A 17,772-nucleotide genomic window follows, 5' to 3' on the forward strand; every position below is an offset into this window, starting at 1 on the left:
GCCGATCCGAAACCGACTAACCTTCGCAAGACGGTTCGACGCTCCAGTCGAGATTTCTAGAGGCTCTATCGAATTTCGTCGGCCCAATTTATAATTTATGGTCGAGAAAGTTTGTTAATTTGAGTGTTTTTGGGGAGTTTGGGAAACTGTCTCGGGCGTTAAGTGGATACACAGGGATGGGACGTAACGAATGTCTTGTTAATTTTCTCTCTCTCTGTCGTGCTGTGTGTTTCGAGGGCGGTGGGGGCCGGAGGTGGATGGGGGGACGTATTAGCAGTCGTTTTGGGGTGAGGAGCTACGCTCGAATCCCGAACAGCTTTTCACTGTTAGTGGAGCGCTCGGATTTTTCCGTCCGTTATTTCGGGGTTTTCCTTTATCGGCGGGTAGCTTTGGGGGGCCTCGAAAAGTAATAGTTCACCGTTTTTGAAATTACCATTATTTGTTATTATGTCAAATGTTCTTCATATTTCCACTATTTATTTCTTTTATTATAATTAGTAGTGAATTAGTACTTTTTATTTTCCAAAACCTTTCACATAGTTTAATTTATATACCCCATAACAAGTACATCTGTTTGTACGTCATATGGAGTTTTTTCTTATACTGGAGCATATTTTTTCTTAATATGTAGCACATGAGTTTAGCATTAAGAGTAATGCCAAAATATTTGCTCTCCAACTTTTCGATACCATTTTTGTAGTAAGATTTATTCTTTGCTTCAAAATAGGCTTCAGTTTCAGCAATCACCTCTTCACTCGACAAAAATTTCTTCCCAACAAACATTCTTTTGAGATCTGAGAACAGGAAATAGTCACTGGGGGCCAGATCTGGAGAATACGGTCGATGAGGAAGCAATTCGAGGCCCAATTCATGGATTTTTGCCATCGTTTTCACTGAGTTGTGACATGGTGCATTGTCTTGCTGAAGCAACACATTCTTTTTCTTAAAATGTGACCGTTTTTCGGCGATACCAACTATAAGACCAAACTGGAATAAGGTGCTTTTTCTAAATTATTGGTTTTACCTTTTTCAAAAGAAGTTTTTATAATTGTTTGAAATAAATGAGATAATAGAATATACATAAAAAATATCACATTAAATATCTCATTCTATCCAAGACTTGACAAGAATTTTGGAACATGGAACTTTCGATGAGTATATCACCTTACAGAGGTTGTGTTGTAGAAGACCAAGCTGCTGTAGGTAAATAAGCGAAAAGCTGTAGAGTAGAACAGGATTTTTACACAGTCATTGATTATTTGATCTTTCTATTTGTGGTATTGGAAGTAATTGATGGGTGTTGAAAAGAAAAGTTTAGTTTTATATTAACCATCTGTCTGGTGAGCCCCAATGACTCTCTTGTTTTCACAGGTTATGTAACGCACATAAATTGGCCATTTCATATTCTGAAACCTTCTAATTGAAAATATGTAGTAATACAACGTGGGGAAAAAGTCCCGCTACTATTGACGCAATTTCCGCTGAATGGCAATAATGGAGCGATTGTTTTCAATAAATATTGTCACTATTTCTGCTCGTTCTTGTGACGTGTATCCGTAATAAAATTTGGACGTCTAAACAACTCAATGGTTACAGCGAAGCTGAGCTAGACGTCACATAATCAGGATGGAGCGCAATCAAAATGGTGGCGGGACTTTTGCCCTACCTTATATATGAATAGGCATCTTGTCTTGTCATTGTAAAGTATTCGACACATCTTATTAGGCATCAAATTATACTCAAACTTTATATTTTAATCACTGCGTCACTCACCACACTACATCAAATCATGCTAATATTACTCCCAACCAGAAAAAAACAACAACGTCAACGTTGATCTCCACGGAATCCCAAAAAAAAACGAAAATACGGATCGATTCGGGCACACGAAGGTACGGTGAGCGCTGGTAAGGGGGGGGGGGGGTGCTAAAGGGGTGAAGGGGAGCCCGAGCGGGGACACGAAAACAGAACACGCGAAAAACAAAAGGACATGAAGACCTCTAAGTAGGCCTCGATAAATGAGATTCCTTTTTATTCCGTTATCTTTATTACCTTTCTCAGAGTTGGCCGACGATTGTTTTGTTTGTTGGACTGGGGCTAATAATGACGGGCCCCGGCGAAGTTACGCCGTTGTCGAGTTCTTTTATTGGGTTAGTTGTTCTTTCCGATTTACTCAGTCGGATTGAAACAGATTTGAATAAATTTTCGTTACGAATTCCGGGGCCGATAAAGCCGCGCAGCTCCCGACGACCGGGGAATGCCGTGAAACGCGACGTTTGTTTTGTGCGAAACTTTGCGTCGGTTAATCTTTAATGAAATTAGAGAATTAGCGACACCCGGAACCGGCTATAGGTATTAGGGGATCTGTTATCGTTCCATATTTAATCTCCTATACGTATAAAAATGAATGGCCGTTCGTTAGTCTCGCTAAAACTAGGGAACGGCTGGACCGATTTGGCTAATTTTGATATTGGAATATTTTTGGATGTCCGGGGAAGGTTTATATAGTGCGAAAATATGAAATAGTTGCGAGGAAAATAGTAAAAACGACAATTTGTTCAAGATATGTTCTCGGAACTGAGCCTACTAATATCGTACCGCGATTTATATTTCATACAAATAGGTTTTTTTTTGATAGGTTCATCGATTCGATAACGTGAACATAAAGTGAAAACCAATGACATATATAGTATATTCAAAGTTTATTTGTATATGCGTCATCGAAATTTGCGACGTCAAAATGTCGCAATGTCTCCACATCAACTGTGAGTTTTAGTTCAGTTTGGCTTTGAAATGTTTTCAAATATAATTTATTTTAACATTATAGCACATCTATAGAGTTATAACCTCTTATCACTATTGTTTTCAACAATTTTGCATAAGTCTGACAACTGGACGACTTTGACAGGCTCATTCGGTTACGTGTTCTTACTAATCAGACAGCATTGTGTCTCTTTTTAACTAGAATAAAATGAGAAGGAAAATATATGTCTGATTCTGAAATGAATACAAATTTACAAATTGCGGCAGGTGATACATTAAACATATTGATGACGCATATACAAATAAACTTTAAATAATATCTTAACATTAATTTTGAATCATATTCTAATCGCGGTCGCGTAAACATTTATCAAGAATAGAATTCAAATATGTAGTGACTGTTTATGCTGAATCATACTTTGTAAATGTACTTCATCTTTGTTATTATTTAATCACAAATTTAGTACACAATAATTTTTCAAAATCGTCGAAGTCAATCAAATATGCCACAAAATGCCTCACATGCCAACTGCTCAATAATATGTTCAAATGTAATTGGAAACGAACCTTTACAAAATTAAACCTTGATATTAAAATAAAGTATTCTTGAGATAACAATTTCTTAAATGTACTTATTACATTGTTAAATGCTCAACTATTTTGATTTCCTATAACTTTGCTCAAAGAAAAGATAAGTAAGTTTGGTTTTCGTAAAGAGTTTATTTGAGGTACATTGTTTTCGTTGTGTTTGAAAAATGATATCGGCTCAATCGTGACCGCTATGAATCTTTCTGCTCTTTTAAGGCTTTTTTCATGACATCCTGCAACATCTAAGGCTGAATTACTTCAACTTCGAGATGAATATTGTCTTTAAGATGTTGAATCCTTTGGAGCTTATTCACTTAAACTTTTAATTTTAAAAAACCCTATAACAAAAAGTCTGGTACTTTTAAATCAGGACATCTGGCTGGCCATGCTAAATCGCCATTTCCTGAAATTATTCTTCGTGTAACAAAGTCATTCAATAATTGGATCGTTGAACGAGCTGTGTGTGCTGTGGCCCTATCTTGCTGAAACCACATGTGTTCTAGCTTTGCTCTTCCATTTCAGGTACAAGAAAATTTCGAATTATATCTTGGTACCGTTTAGCAGTAACAGAAACTGCAACATATTTGTCATTTTCAAAAAAAAAGTAGGGACCACTTAGGACCAGTTATTTTTAGTAGATGCAATGATGTTTCATGAATTAATTGAGGATTCTGTGGCCACTGTGATCCAACAGTTGTATTACTGCGAAATTGGCTTTAGAATGGACTCTTGCCTAGTGTTTCCTTACAATTCTTCTGATTGCATGAGTGTCAGTCAATATCTGAAGCTCTTAGTGTAAATGATCAGTCCTCTAGTATCTCGGTACATTTGCAATACTTCTCAGAACTTTTTTTTGGAAAACTCGTATTGTATTTATATAAATTTTCGCCGAACATCCCCATAATTAAACTGCGTATGTCAATATAGGCTTCAATATTTGCTTGTATATTACCAATTTATTATGTATTGATCATTGTGATTTTCTTCCAATGAACCAATACATTTTCCTATATTTTAACTCCAATAAATATAATAAGATAAACACTAATCCTATTAATTGAGCTTGATGTATTCAACAAAACAACAACAATATAACTAAACGAAATCCGGAGCATTAAAAAGATAAGTAATAAAACCAGACCCTACTTAAAATCATACAGATAACTTGTTTGCTCTTGCCCGTTTGTCCCCGTTTTTCCGTCCCATTTACCAGCCCCAAAGTAAGAATGGCAAAAACACGTATTAAAATCATCCGAAAGGCCGAAATATGTCACATAATTCAACCGAAAATATTTAAATAACACTACGCTTAATGTTCCGTTTCGTTTTATTAGACGACATTATAAAAATAACTTTATATATACGATTCTTTTATTTATATTTCAACTGAGTATATATCAACAATACAGTCTTACATATATATATATATATATATATATATGATAACTCTGCCAGCTGTATCTCTTGATAAAATATAATCAATCGCTTCATTCATATCTCTTTGAAAGTTACAGTATACGTAAATCCAATGTTAACATATTATTTGTTCATATTATATGTTTATTTTTAGTTTTAGTGATATCTCATAATATATTGGAATATATATATATATATATATATCTCATAATATAATATATTGGAAATTTTTTAAATTACCTCTATAAATAAAATGATAGATCCATATTTTGTAAACCTTGTGTTAAATCTTACAAAAAAATATCACTTTCCTTTTCGGAATAATTGTTTTTGGTCTTCGAGTAACGAGTAAGTTTAAATAAATTATAATTAAACAAGCTTTTTGTCCACATATTTTAATAGTTATAGTATACGTATATACATTTTCAACATTTTCAACAATATATAATTTTTTAAACACAATTTATATGAGATGGCCTGACAAAATTTTTAAAAAATTTCTATATTTTCAGAGTATTATATGGAAAAATGGTATAAAAATTATTAATTCATAAAATGGGATGAGGCATTCATATTTTGTAAACCTTGAAGTTAATAGTTCGAAAGAAAAATGGCTCTTTTCCCGTTAGACGAATTGTTTTTGGAACATATGTAAAAATACAATGAGTTACTCCTCCATATCTCTTAAATTACTGCACAGCTATTCTTCCATCATATTTTACATTAATTTTTACCCAACTGCCGGTAATTTCATCAATTTATCTAAACTTTTATTAATAAACTTAAATTAAAATTTATTTAAACAATAGTATGAATGTAAAAAAAGTTACAAGAACTTTTATGATTTCTTTCTCAGTGACAGTCACAAAAGGGACAAGGAAAAAACGCAATTTTGTTTATAATTATTTCATAAAACCGGATCGCCATAAAGGGAATACCGGAAGCCGGACCATAACTAATTAGATATCTGGGCCCGCCGACGAAGAAGATGGTAAAAAGGGAACGGGAGAACGGCACGATAATTAGTAGAATTAGAGGTCATCAGTTTTAAACGGAGACGGGGACTCTCGTCACTGCGACGGGTCTCCCAGGGGCTGTTAACGTTCAAGGACCGTCCGCCCAGTCCCCCGGCACCCCTCCAACTACCCGAGATCCTCCCTCTGCGGTTGCTACAGTGCAGCGACATCGGCGCAAAATGAAATTATACATTCCACAATGAAATGACAATCGTAGCGCTGTAAATTATGCGGATCGAGGCTAATAGGGATAGTTTAAGCGATATGGAGGTCATTATTGCACTCAAGAAATATCCCAAGTTTCGAACGAATCGGATACTTACCGACATAATGGAGATAGGAGAATCAGTGCCGGTTTTTATCAGAAATTAATGGATTATGGTTTGTCGCACGTCTTGAAAGTAATTTTATTATTGTTTTTAAAGCAATTTAACAAGGTTTTCGGTTGTTTCGCCACAAAACTCATATATTTTGAGAGTTATAACACTGTTTGCCAATTTTTTTACTGCCTTTTCCGTTAAAATTATCACACTATAATGACAATTATAATAATTGTAAATAATTTAACGGATAGTATAGCAAATTTTACACGGTGTTTGCTTTCAAGTTATCTGATAAAAAGTGTATTTTCAAAAAATAGGTGTATTTCAGTTTATGTAAGATATCTTTAAAAATATTAATTCCAGAGCAGTTTTATATTGATTTTCGTTTCTTTCAGACCAAAATATATATTTTGAAAGTTTCATCAATATCCAAGAGCCAAAAAAATTATAACACTTTTTCCTTATATGTGAAAAATTGCGATTTTCTGCCATTTTCAATGTTTTTGCTGCTATTTCCATTATAACTATGCCATGGCAATAAAAATTACAGGTATTATAAAGAATTTTACGCTGAATCGAATAGCGGTATAGCTCCTTTTGTACGTGTTTTACTTTTAATGTTATGTAATTAAATGTGTCTTTTCAAAAAAATAACTTATTTCACCTAACGTAAGATATCTTGAAAAACATCAAACCCACATCAATTTAACATAGATTTTCATTTCTTTCACACCAAAATACATATATTTTGAAGATTTTATCTTTATCTGAGCGAGAAAAGATTTTAACACTTTTTCCATATATGTAGTCGTGAAAATTTGCGATTTTCTGCCATTTTCAATGTTTTTGCTGCTATTTCCATTATAACTATGCCAGGGCAATGAAAATTACAGGTATTATAAAGAATTTTACGCTGAATCGAATAGCAGTATAGCTCTTTTTGTACGTGTTTTACTTTTAATGTTATGTGATCAAATGTGTGTTTTCAAAAAAATTAATTATTTCACCTAACGTAAGATATCTTGAAAAACATCAAACCCACATCAATTTAACACTGATTTTCGTTTCCTTCACACCAAAATACATATATTTTGAAGAGTTTATCTTTATCTGAGCGAGAAAAGATTTTAACACTTTTTCCATATATATAGTCGTGAAAATTTGTGATTTTCTGCCATTTTCAATGTTTTTGCTGCTATTTCCATTATAACTATGCCCGGGCAATGAAAATTACAGGTATTATAAAGAATTTTATGCTGAATCGAATAGCAGTATAGCTCTTTTTGTACGTGTTTTACTTTTATTGTTATGTGATCAAATGTGTCTTTTCAAAAAATAACTTATTTCATCTAACGTAAGATATCTTGAAAAATATCAAACCCACATCAATTTAACATAGATTTTCATTTCTTTCACACCAAAATACATATATTTTGAAGATTTTATCTTTATCTGAGCGAGAAAAGATTTTAACACTTTTTCCATATATATAGTCGTGAAAATTTGCGATTTTTTGCCATTTTCAATGTTTTTGCTGCTATTTCCATTATAAGTATACCAGGGCAATGAAAATTACAGGTGTTATAAAGAATTTTACTCTGAATCGAATAGCAGTATAGCTCTTTTTGTACGTGTTTTACTTTTAATGTTATGTGATCAAATGTGTCTTTTCAAAAAAATAACTTATTTCACCTAACGTAAGATATCTTGAAAAACATCAAACCCACATCAATTTAACATAGATTTTCATTTATTTCACACCAAAATACATATATTTTGAAGATTTTATCTTTATCTGAGCGAGAAAAGATTTTAACACTTTTTCCATATATATAGTCGTGAAAATTTGCAATTTTCTGCCAGTTTCATTGTTTTTGCTGCTATTTCCATTATAATTATGCCAGGGCAATGAAAATTACAGGTGTTATAAAGAATTTTACGCTGAATCGAATAGCAGTATAGCTCTTTTTGTACGTGTTTTACTTTTAATGTTATGTGATCAAATGTGTCTTTTCAAAAAAATAACTTATTTCACCTAACGTAAGATATCTTGAAAAACATCAAACCCACATCAATTTAACATAGATTTTCATTTATTTCACACCAAAATACATATATTTTGAAGATTTTATCTTTATCTGAGCGAGAAAAGATTTTAACACTTTTTCCATATATATAGTCGTGAAAATTTGCGATTTTTTGCCATTTTCAATGTTTTTGCTGCTATTTCCATTATAAGTATACCAGGGCAATGAAAATTACAGGTGTTATAAAGAATTTTACTCTGAATCGAATAGCAGTATAGCTCTTTTTGTACGTGTTTTACTTTTAATGTTATGTGATCAAATGTGTCTTTTCCGTTAAAATTATCACACTATAATGATAATTATAATAATTGTAAATAATTTAACGGATAGTATAGCAAATTTTACACGGTGTTTGCTTTCAAGTTATCTGATAAAAAGTGTATTTTCAAAAAATAGGTGTATTTCAGTTTATGTAAGATATCTTTAAAAATATTAATTCCAGAGCAGTTTTATATTGATTTTCGTTTCTTTCAGACCAAAATATATATTTTGAAAGTTTCATCAATATCCAAGAGCCAAAAAAATTATAACACTTTTTCCTTATATGTGAAAAATTGCGATTTTCTGCCATTTTCAATGTTTTTGCTGCTATTTCCATTATAACTATGCCATGGCAATAAAAATTACAGGTATTATAAAGAATTTTACGCTGAATCGAATAGCGGTATAGCTCCTTTTGTACGTGTTTTACTTTTAATGTTATGTAATTAAATGTGTCTTTTCAAAAAAATAACTTATTTCACCTAACGTAAGATATCTTGAAAAACATCAAACCCACATCAATTTAACATAGATTTTCATTTCTTTCACACCAAAATACATATATTTTGAAGATTTTATCTTTATCTGAGCGAGAAAAGATTTTAACACTTTTTCCATATATGTAGTCGTGAAAATTTGCGATTTTCTGCCATTTTCAATGTTTTTGCTGCTATTTCCATTATAACTATGCCAGGGCAATGAAAATTACAGGTATTATAAAGAATTTTACGCTGAATCGAATAGCAGTATAGCTCTTTTTGTACGTGTTTTACTTTTAATGTTATGTGATCAAATGTGTGTTTTCAAAAAAATTAATTATTTCACCTAACGTAAGATATCTTGAAAAACATCAAACCCACATCAATGTAACACTGATTTTCGTTTCCTTCACACCAAAATACATATATTTTGAAGAGTTTATCTTTATCTGAGCGAGAAAAGATTTTAACACTTCTTCCATATATATAGTCGTGAAAATTTGTGATTTTCTGCCATTTTCAATGTTTTTGCTGCTATTTCCATTATAACTATGCCCGGGCAATGAAAATTACAGGTATTATAAAGAATTTTATGCTGAATCGAATAGCAGTATAGCTCTTTTTGTACGTGTTTTACTTTTATTGTTATGTGATCAAATGTGTCTTTTCAAAAAATAACTTATTTCATCTAACGTAAGATATCTTGAAAAATATCAAACCCACATCAATTTAACATAGATTTTCATTTCTTTCACACCAAAATACATATATTTTGAAGATTTTATCTTTATCTGAGCGAGAAAAGATTTTAACACTTTTTCCATATATATAGTCGTGAAAATTTGCGATTTTTTGCCATTTTCAATGTTTTTGCTGCTATTTCCATTATAAGTATACCAGGGCAATGAAAATTACAGGTGTTATAAAGAATTTTACTCTGAATCGAATAGCAGTATAGCTCTTTTTGTACGTGTTTTACTTTTAATGTTATGTGATCAAATGTGTCTTTTCAAAAAAATAACTTATTTCACCTAACGTAAGATATCTTGAAAAACATCAAACCCACATCAATTTAACATAGATTTTCATTTATTTCACACCAAAATACATATATTTTGAAGATTTTATCTTTATCTGAGCGAGAAAAGATTTTAACACTTTTTCCATATATATAGTCGTGAAAATTTGCAATTTTCTGCCAGTTTCATTGTTTTTGCTGCTATTTCCATTATAATTATGCCAGGGCAATGAAAATTACAGGTGTTATAAAGAATTTTACGCTGAATCGAATAGCAGTATAGCTCTTTTTGTACGTGTTTTACTTTTAATGTTATGTGATCAAATGTGTCTTTTCAAAAAAATAACTTATTTCACCTAACGTAAGATATCTTGAAAAACATCAAACCCACATCAATTTAACATAGATTTTCATTTATTTCACACCAAAATACATATATTTTGAAGATTTTATCTTTATCTGAGCGAGAAAAGATTTTAACACTTTTTCCATATATATAGTCGTGAAAATTTGCGATTTTTTGCCATTTTCAATGTTTTTGCTGCTATTTCCATTATAAGTATACCAGGGCAATGAAAATTACAGGTGTTATAAAGAATTTTACTCTGAATCGAATAGCAGTATAGCTCTTTTTGTACGTGTTTTACTTTTAATGTTATGTGATCAAATGTGTCTTTTCAAAAAAATAACTTATTTCACCTAACGTAAGATATCTTGAAAAACATCAAACCCACATCAATTTAACATAGATTTTCATTTATTTCACACCAAAATACATATATTTTGAAGATTTTATCTTTATCTGAGCGAGAAAAGATTTTAACACTTTTTCCATATATATAGTCGTGAAAATTTGCAATTTTCTGCCAGTTTCATTGTTTTTGCTGCTATTTCCATTATAATTATGCCAGGGCAATGAAAATTACAGGTGTTATAAAGAATTTTACGCTGAATCGAATAGCAGTATAGCTCTTTTTGTACGTGTTTTACTTTTAATGTTATGTGATCAAATGTGTCTTTTCAAAAAAATAACTTATTTCACCTAACGTAAGATATCTTGAAAAACATCAAACCCACATCAATTTAACATAGATTTTCATTTCTTTCGCACCAAAATACATATATTTTGAAGATTTTATCTTTATCTGAGCGAGAAAAGATTTTAACACTTTTTCCATATATATAGTCCTGAAAATTTGCAATTTTCTGCCATTTTCAATGTTTTTACTGCTATTTCAATTATAACTATGCCAGGGCAATGAAAATTACAGGTGTTAAAAAGAATTTTACGCTGAATCGAATAGCAGTATAGCTCTTTTTGTACGTGTTTTACTTTTATTGTTATGTGATCAAATGTGTCTTTTCAAAAAAATAACTTATTTCACCTAACGTAAGATATCTTGAAAAACATCAAACCCACATCAATTTAACATAGATTTTCATTTCTTTCGCACCAAAATACATATATTTTGAAGATTTTATCTTTATCTGAGCGAGAAAAGATTTTAACACTTTTTCCATATATATAGTCCTGAAAATTTGCAATTTTCTGCCATTTTCAATGTTTTTACTGCTATTTCAATTATAACTATGCCAGGGCAATGAAAATTACAGGTGTTATAAAGAATTTTACTCTGAATCGAATAGCAGTATAGCTCTTTTTGTACGTGTTTTACTTTTAATGTTATGTGATCAAATGTGTCTTTTCAAAAAAATAACTTATTTCACCTAACGTAAGATATCTTGAAAAACATCAAACCCACATCAATTTAACATAGATTTTCATTTATTTCACACCAAAATACATATATTTTGAAGATTTTATCTTTATCTGAGCGAGAAAAGATTTTAACACTTTTTCCATATATATAGTCGTGAAAATTTGCAATTTTCTGCCAGTTTCATTGTTTTTGCTGCTATTTCCATTATAATTATGCCAGGGCAATGAAAATTACAGGTGTTATAAAGAATTTTACGCTGAATCGAATAGCAGTATAGCTCTTTTTGTACGTGTTTTACTTTTATTGTTATGTGATCAAATGTGTCTTTTCAAAAAAATAACTTATTTCACCTAACGTAAGATATCTTGAAAAACATCAAACCCACATCAATTTAACATAGATTTTCATTTCTTTCGCACCAAAATACATATATTTTGAAGATTTTATCTTTATCTGAGCGAGAAAAGATTTTAACACTTTTTCCATATATATAGTCCTGAAAATTTGCAATTTTCTGCCATTTTCAATGTTTTTACTGCTATTTCAATTATAACTATGCCAGGGCAATGAAAATTACAGGTGTTATAAAGAATTTTACTCTGAATCGAATAGCAGTATAGCTCTTTTTGTACGTGTTTTACTTTTAATGTTATGTGATCAAATGTGTCTTTTCAAAAAAATAACTTATTTCACCTAACGTAAGATATCTTGAAAAACATCAAACCCACATCAATTTAACATAGATTTTCATTTATTTCACACCAAAATACATATATTTTGAAGATTTTATCTTTATCTGAGCGAGAAAAGATTTTAACACTTTTTCCATATATATAGTCGTGAAAATTTGCAATTTTCTGCCAGTTTCATTGTTTTTGCTGCTATTTCCATTATAATTATGCCAGGGCAATGAAAATTACAGGTGTTATAAAGAATTTTACGCTGAATCGAATAGCAGTATAGCTCTTTTTGTACGTGTTTTACTTTTAATGTTATGTGATCAAATGTGTCTTTTCAAAAAAATAACTTATTTCACCTAACGTAAGATATCTTGAAAAACATCAAACCCACATCAATTTAACATAGATTTTCATTTCTTTCGCACCAAAATACATATATTTTGAAGATTTTATCTTTATCTGAGCGAGAAAAGATTTTAACACTTTTTCCATATATATAGTCGTGAAAATTTGCAATTTTCTGCCAGTTTCATTGTTTTTGCTGCTATTTCCATTATAATTATGCCAGGGCAATGAAAATTACAGGTGTTATAAAGAATTTTACGCTGAATCGAATAGCAGTATAGCTCTTTTTGTACGTGTTTTACTTTTAATGTTATGTGATCAAATGTGTCTTTTCAAAAAAATAACTTATTTCACCTAACGTAAGATATCTTGAAAAACATCAAACCCACATCAATTTAACATAGATTTTCATTTCTTTCGCACCAAAATACATATATTTTGAAGATTTTATCTTTATCTGAGCGAGAAAAGATTTTAACACTTTTTCCATATATATAGTCGTGAAAATTTGCAATTTTCTGCCAGTTTCATTGTTTTTGCTGCTATTTCCATTATAATTATGCCAGGGCAATGAAAATTACAGGTGTTATAAAGAATTTTACGCTGAATCGAATAGCAGTATAGCTCTTTTTGTACGTGTTTTACTTTTAATGTTATGTGATCAAATGTGTCTTTTCAAAAAAATAACTTATTTCACCTAACGTAAGATATCTTGAAAAACATCAAACCCACATCAATTTAACATAGATTTTCATTTCTTTCGCACCAAAATACATATATTTTGAAGATTTTATCTTTATCTGAGCGAGAAAAGATTTTAACACTTTTTCCATATATATAGTCGTGAAAATTTGCAATTTTCTGCCAGTTTCATTGTTTTTGCTGCTATTTCCATTATAATTATGCCAGGGCAATGAAAATTACAGGTGTTATAAAGAATTTTACGCTGAATCGAATAGCAGTATAGCTCTTTTTGTACGTGTTTTACTTTTAATGTTATGTGATCAAATGTGTCTTTTCAAAAAAATAACTTATTTCACCTAACGTAAGATATCTTGAAAAACATCAAACCCACATCAATTTAACATAGATTTTCATTTCTTTCGCACCAAAATACATATATTTTGAAGATTTTATCTTTATCTGAGCGAGAAAAGATTTTAACACTTTTTCCATATATATAGTCGTGAAAATTTGCAATTTTCTGCCAGTTTCATTGTTTTTGCTGCTATTTCCATTATAATTATGCCAGGGCAATGAAAATTACAGGTGTTATAAAGAATTTTACGCTGAATCGAATAGCAGTATAGCTCTTTTTGTACGTGTTTTACTTTTAATGTTATGTGATCAAATGTGTCTTTTCAAAAAAATAACTTATTTCACCTAACGTAAGATATCTTGAAAAACATCAAACCCACATCAATTTAACATAGATTTTCATTTCTTTCGCACCAAAATACATATATTTTGAAGATTTTATCTTTATCTGAGCGAGAAAAGATTTTAACACTTTTTCCATATATATAGTCGTGAAAATTTGCAATTTTCTGCCAGTTTCATTGTTTTTGCTGCTATTTCCATTATAATTATGCCAGGGCAATGAAAATTACAGGTGTTATAAAGAATTTTACGCTGAATCGAATAGCAGTATAGCTCTTTTTGTACGTGTTTTACTTTTAATGTTATGTGATCAAATGTGTCTTTTCAAAAAAATAACTTATTTCACCTAACGTAAGATATCTTGAAAAACATCAAACCCACATCAATTTAACATAGATTTTCATTTCTTTCGCACCAAAATACATATATTTTGAAGATTTTATCTTTATCTGAGCGAGAAAAGATTTTAACACTTTTTCCATATATATAGTCGTGAAAATTTGCAATTTTCTGCCAGTTTCATTGTTTTTGCTGCTATTTCCATTATAATTATGCCAGGGCAATGAAAATTACAGGTGTTATAAAGAATTTTACGCTGAATCGAATAGCAGTATAGCTCTTTTTGTACGTGTTTTACTTTTAATGTTATGTGATCAAATGTGTCTTTTCAAAAAAATAACTTATTTCACCTAACGTAAGATATCTTGAAAAACATCAAACCCACATCAATTTAACATAGATTTTCATTTCTTTCGCACCAAAATACATATATTTTGAAGATTTTATCTTTATCTGAGCGAGAAAAGATTTTAACACTTTTTCCATATATATAGTCGTGAAAATTTGCAATTTTCTGCCAGTTTCATTGTTTTTGCTGCTATTTCCATTATAATTATGCCAGGGCAATGAAAATTACAGGTGTTATAAAGAATTTTACGCTGAATCGAATAGCAGTATAGCTCTTTTTGTACGTGTTTTACTTTTAATGTTATGTGATCAAATGTGTCTTTTCAAAAAAATAACTTATTTCACCTAACGTAAGATATCTTGAAAAACATCAAACCCACATCAATTTAACATAGATTTTCATTTCTTTCGCACCAAAATACATATATTTTGAAGATTTTATCTTTATCTGAGCGAGAAAAGATTTTAACACTTTTTCCATATATATAGTCGTGAAAATTTGCAATTTTCTGCCAGTTTCATTGTTTTTGCTGCTATTTCCATTATAATTATGCCAGGGCAATGAAAATTACAGGTGTTATAAAGAATTTTACGCTGAATCGAATAGCAGTATAGCTCTTTTTGTACGTGTTTTACTTTTAATGTTATGTGATCAAATGTGTCTTTTCAAAAAAATAACTTATTTCACCTAACGTAAGATATCTTGAAAAACATCAAACCCACATCAATTTAACATAGATTTTCATTTCTTTCGCACCAAAATACATATATTTTGAAGATTTTATCTTTATCTGAGCGAGAAAAGATTTTAACACTTTTTCCATATATATAGTCGTGAAAATTTGCAATTTTCTGCCAGTTTCATTGTTTTTGCTGCTATTTCCATTATAATTATGCCAGGGCAATGAAAATTACAGGTGTTATAAAGAATTTTACGCTGAATCGAATAGCAGTATAGCTCTTTTTGTACGTGTTTTACTTTTAATGTTATGTGATCAAATGTGTCTTTTCAAAAAAATAACTTATTTCACCTAACGTAAGATATCTTGAAAAACATCAAACCCACATCAATTTAACATAGATTTTCATTTCTTTCGCACCAAAATACATATATTTTGAAGATTTTATCTTTATCTGAGCGAGAAAAGATTTTAACACTTTTTCCATATATATAGTCGTGAAAATTTGCAATTTTCTGCCAGTTTCATTGTTTTTGCTGCTATTTCCATTATAATTATGCCAGGGCAATGAAAATTACAGGTGTTATAAAGAATTTTACGCTGAATCGAATAGCAGTATAGCTCTTTTTGTACGTGTTTTACTTTTAATGTTATGTGATCAAATGTGTCTTTTCAAAAAAATAACTTATTTCACCTAACGTAAGATATCTTGAAAAACATCAAACCCACATCAATTTAACATAGATTTTCATTTCTTTCGCACCAAAATACATATATTTTGAAGATTTTATCTTTATCTGAGCGAGAAAAGATTTTAACACTTTTTCCATATATATAGTCGTGAAAATTTGCAATTTTCTGCCAGTTTCATTGTTTTTGCTGCTATTTCCATTATAATTATGCCAGGGCAATGAAAATTACAGGTGTTATAAAGAATTTTACGCTGAATCGAATAGCAGTATAGCTCTTTTTGTACGTGTTTTACTTTTAATGTTATGTGATCAAATGTGTCTTTTCAAAAAAATAACTTATTTCACCTAACGTAAGATATCTTGAAAAACATCAAACCCACATCAATTTAACATAGATTTTCATTTCTTTCGCACCAAAATACATATATTTTGAAGATTTTATCTTTATCTGAGCGAGAAAAGATTTTAACACTTTTTCCATATATATAGTCGTGAAAATTTGCAATTTTCTGCCAGTTTCATTGTTTTTGCTGCTATTTCCATTATAATTATGCCAGGGCAATGAAAATTACAGGTGTTATAAAGAATTTTACGCTGAATCGAATAGCAGTATAGCTCTTTTTGTACGTGTTTTACTTTTAATGTTATGTGATCAAATGTGTCTTTTCAAAAAAATAACTTATTTCACCTAACGTAAGATATCTTGAAAAACATCAAACCCACATCAATTTAACATAGATTTTCATTTCTTTCGCACCAAAATACATATATTTTGAAGATTTTATCTTTATCTGAGCGAGAAAAGATTTTAACACTTTTTCCATATATATAGTCCTGAAAATTTGCAATTTTCTGCCATTTTCAATGTTTTTACTGCTATTTCAATTATAACTATGCCAGGGCAATGAAAATTACAGGTGTTATAAAGAATTTTACTCTGAATCGAATAGCAGTATAGCTCTTTTTGTACGTGTTTTACTTTTAATGTTATGTGATCAAATGTGTCTTTTCAAAAAAATAACTTATTTCACCTAACGTAAGATATCTTGAAAAACATCAAACCCACATCAATTTAACATAGATTTTCATTTATTTCACACCAAAATACATATATTTTGAAGATTTTATCTTTATCTGAGCGAGAAAAGATTTTAACACTTTTTCCATATATATAGTCGTGAAAATTTGCAATTTTCTGCCAGTTTCATTGTTTTTGCTGCTATTTCCATTATAATTATGCCAGGGCAATGAAAATTACAGGTGTTATAAAGAATTTTACGCTGAATCGAATAGCAGTATAGCTCTTTTTGTACGTGTTTTACTTTTAATGTTATGTGATCAAATGTGTCTTTTCAAAAAAATAACTTATTTCACCTAACGTAAGATATCTTGAAAAACATCAAACCCACATCAATTTAACATAGATTTTCATTTATTTCACACCAAAATACATATATTTTGAAGATTTTATCTTTATCTGAGCGAGAAAAGATTTTAACACTTTTTCCATATATATAGTCGTGAAAATTTGCAATTTTCTGCCAGTTTCATTGTTTTTGCTGCTATTTCCATTATAATTATGCCAGGGCAATGAAAATTACAGGTGTTATAAAGAATTTTACGCTGAATCGAATAG

General features: G+C 30.2%; 1 protein-coding gene across 9 annotated transcripts in view; it reads left to right on the forward strand.

Moving 5' to 3' along the window:
- Positions 1-17,772, forward strand: part of Grip (Glutamate receptor interacting protein) — a 347,975-nt gene that overhangs the window by 240,087 nt on the left and 90,116 nt on the right. The gene's annotated exons all lie outside the window — the stretch shown is intronic.

This window comes from Rhynchophorus ferrugineus, unplaced genomic scaffold (assembly GCF_030347505.1).
Source record: "Rhynchophorus ferrugineus isolate W39M unplaced genomic scaffold, kcgeb_rfMv2 rfM7, whole genome shotgun sequence".
Taxonomy (NCBI): Eukaryota; Metazoa; Arthropoda; class Insecta; order Coleoptera; family Curculionidae; genus Rhynchophorus; species Rhynchophorus ferrugineus.